General features: G+C 39.9%; 1 long non-coding RNA gene across 1 annotated transcript; it reads left to right on the plus strand.

Moving 5' to 3' along the window:
* The first annotated feature begins 1,903 nt into the window (after positions 1-1,903).
* LOC118479132 lies at positions 1,904-2,664 on the plus strand. Its single transcript, XR_004859498.1, has 2 exons — positions 1,904-2,056; positions 2,475-2,664. It is a non-coding gene; the product is annotated as an uncharacterized LOC118479132 (long non-coding RNA).
* The last annotated feature ends 1,117 nt before the right edge of the window (positions 2,665-3,781 follow it).

Genomic DNA, 3,781 nt, shown 5'->3' on the forward strand with positions numbered 1-3,781 from the left:
AAGGGTGGCGGGGCATTCTAGAGTCGGAGGCAAAATTAACAAGAAAAGGGTCGCCAAAGTTTTGGTGACTTTCAAAGCTGTTGTGTGTGTTAGACAATGTCCAAGTCCAATATTATACCAACTGCAGAAGCTCAGAAAGAACGAAGGGAGGCAATACAGACTGTTTAAAGTAAGCTCCAGAGTGCCACAAGGATATGCGTTTTATCTCCCCTCCTTTTTATAATATTATTATTATTATACAGACACAATAACGCAAGTCGCAAACCAAAGCCCAGAAAGCTTAAATGAACTTCTGTTAGCAGACGACCAATGTTTTATTCACTCAGACCAACAAAGCCCCCAAAATCACACTACCAAACTGAACAACAGCTGCGAGAAAGTTGAAATGAAAATAAGCACATCAAAAACGGAAGCTATGAAAGTGAGCCAAGTCCATGGTCCCTTGAATATCTATGTCAATAGTAAATAACTGAAACAGGTGAAGGAGTTTAGATATTTCAGCACTTTTGTCTGAAAACAGGTCGATATTTGGGTTTTTTTTTGGGGGGGTGGGGTTGTTTTTTTGTTTTTATTTATTTAGATTCATTTTTTTATTTATTTATTTTTTAAATATATTTTTTAAAATTTATTTATTTATTTATTTATTTATTTATTTATTTTTATTTTTATTTATTTTTTTTTATTTTTTTTTTGGGGGGGGGGGGGTGTTTTAAGGCCCTTGCACCTGCATGAGATCATATGAGTGCGCGGGACACATTAAATTTTTCAGTTGGTAGGAAATTTTGAATTTTGTACGGTGACGGCCGAAGCCTACTCTTATCGATTTTGGACCACCAAGGGATCTTTAACGTGTGAAACTTGCACTCGGGAACGCTGAGATTTTTTGCCTTTGTCCGTACTCCTTGGCTCCTTCTTACTGCTATCTTTCAACCACACCCCAGATCTCATTAAAGGTAAGTTCTACATCTAGCCTTCTTGGATAAGAGCGGAAAATCTCGGGAGTTCCCGTGTAGCTGCAGAAAGGCTGCAGAACGTGCCAGGAGCCCAGAGGAGGGGATGAGGGGGGGGGGCAGAAAGTGGAGACGAAAGCAGACGACAAAACATTGTTAGAGAGAAGGAAGTGGTACGAAAGGAGAAAATTGTAAAGAAAAAAGTTTTCCGTCGCTATCGGGATTCTAACTCGAGACTTATTAAACGAACCTTAACCTCCAGACCACGACAGCCCCACAGGTCCATACATAGACAGAGAAACAGAAATGTTAACTAAAAAAGCCATCACCATCACCTACCAGCTCGCACCCCTGCTATCTCATCCAAACATCTCCTTGGACACAAAAAGACTACTTATTACATCAATATTTCATATATACCGACGTTATACTCCAAAAAAAAAATATATAATTAAAATATCTCTGAGTGCGAGATGAAATGTCTCCGGAAAACCCTTAACATCGCAAGAAAAGACAGGAAGAGAAAAGAAGAAGTAAGAGCGACTGTTGGCTCTGAGTCCTGCCTGCATTTCATAGAAAAACAGAGAATATTTAAGGGTTTGGCCACCTGTCACGAATGTCACCTAGATAACCAGCCTCTAGAGCCTATAACACAAAGCACTCAGGCTTAAAAGGCAGTGGTAGACCACGCAAATGCAGAGTTGGCCTACCATAGAAAACTGCTTCTCCCCTCGATGCTTTACGGCAACAGAGGATGGAAAAGTAAAGGTAGGTATTATGGAACTAAAGAATGTTGAGCTCAAAACATTTTTTTTAAAATTGATAGAAATAGCCTACGGGCGGGAAAATGTTGATTTCTTCGATTTCAGTATATTTACGAGAGCCTAATTGTACCACGATGCCTCAGATTGTAACTACTATACTATTACTATGCTCTTGCTTCCACCAGGGGCGCTGTTCTCCAGCCTGTCCACACTGGACGCCATAGCCAGCCTGGTGTCTTCCACACTCTACACGCTCATCTACAACGCCACCGTCGACTCATTTAGGGGATCTGTGTTCATGCTAATGGCCGCTCTCTGCTTCTTAGACGGCTGCATACTTTTGTAAGTCCTTGGTGCTTGGCGAGCACTTCTGTATTATTTTATATTGAGTTATTAATAGCTACCGCAGTTCCACGGCGCTTACGTGCCAAAACTGTGTCAACGATGCTGTAAATACAAATCCAACTCAACTTTTCTTAACTTAATTTTTCCAACAGAATGCGTTGTTGTTGTTGTTGTTGTTGTTGTTGTTGTTGTTGTTGTTGTTGTTGTTGTTGTTGTTGTTTTGTTGCTGTTGTTGCTTTTTTGTTGTTGCTGTTGTTGTTTTTGTTGTTCATATTGTTCTTGTGTATATTGCTGTTATTTTGTGTGTGTGTGTGTTGTTTTGGGGTTGTGGGTTTTTGTGGGGGTTGGGGGGGGGGGGGTTGACAATTTTTGTAGACGATCAACATACAAATAAGTTAATTGTTTGTCTCTGCAGGGCATTCCGTATGGTGCGCAGATCTGACACATCGTCCACTGAGTACGAAGTGAGACCAGGAGGGGAAGAGGAGGAGAAAGTGGGGACTGCCCAAGTCAGCGCCAATGAAACAACGCCTTTGTTGAAAGCAGACTGATGTTCCGGTGTGTTAGAAGAGGATATTATTTATAAACGGATTGCATTTTGAATATACTTGCATTGAATGGACTCTTTAAAAAAACTGCAAGTTCCGTCCCATAGATCTCATTTCAACGAGAAAAGTGTGTAAGTCACGTTGTCTGAAAGTTCATTTAAATGAATAGAACATATTCGTTGCTATGAGTGGTTAAAGATCCTGTGATGGTTGCAGTTATATTTAAAACTGCAGATGTTTTATGTCCCTATTAAGACAATATAGTTCAGAAAGTCGGCGGGCTGCTTCAGCCCAGCTCATCCCGGTAGACGGAGAGTAGGATAAAAAATAAAATCTCCCCGCACGGGAAAGGAACACACGTCTTCTGCCACCACAAGTGGCATGAACAATGATGACTATAATAAGTCCGTGTATTACTGGTAATAGCGTGAACAGTCGAGGTGTTCTGGAACGGTCTGCTCGACCTTCTATTTCTGTTCTTGTTTCTGTCATCATGCGTTTACTTAAAGAAATCAACAATATTGTACTCTACAAAATGGCACTCTTTTACTGTTTATATTTTAAAAAGTGTCCTTGCAAATGCTTGCATAGTTTGACAATTTTGTCGGATCTACATATTCGAGAATGCATTTTTTATTATTCAGATGTCGTCAGCATCATTTTACCATTGCTCACATTTCTGGAGGTTTCCAGATGTAATCCAATGCCTTATTCGAAAAGAAATACTATACCGCGGGGCATTTATATTTACAACATAGTTTCGTTTCGTTTCGTATTTCCTCCTTAGTTTTAAAAATCCCAGAAGATGCTCAAGTCATGGTACTGATTGGGGCTGACTTATTATCTTTAATTTTCTCAAAACTTCAGAAAATGACGTAGGCGTTTGTGAAATGACTCTGGCGATACTCTTATGTCGAGAGTTCCCATGATGTCACGCTATAGCAGTGAGGGTGATTTCACCAAAAGACATGATTGTCGACTTTTTGCCAACGCTTGCTGTCTTTTCTTTAAACAAAACGCCCAGAGATCTCGCAACACATCGTTGTATATCGACAATACGTGTTTCGTATTTGTTTTGTTTTTTTCTTTCGTTTCTCTAACCTGTTTGCCCTTCTCTTCAATCCTCAAACTTTTTATTCCACACTTCATGTTTTCCTAGCATTCTTCTTCCTTA

The sequence above is a fragment of the Aplysia californica genome, unplaced genomic scaffold (genome assembly GCF_000002075.1).
Source record: "Aplysia californica isolate F4 #8 unplaced genomic scaffold, AplCal3.0 scaffold02777, whole genome shotgun sequence".
Lineage (NCBI taxonomy): Eukaryota > Metazoa > Mollusca > Gastropoda > Aplysiida > Aplysiidae > Aplysia > Aplysia californica.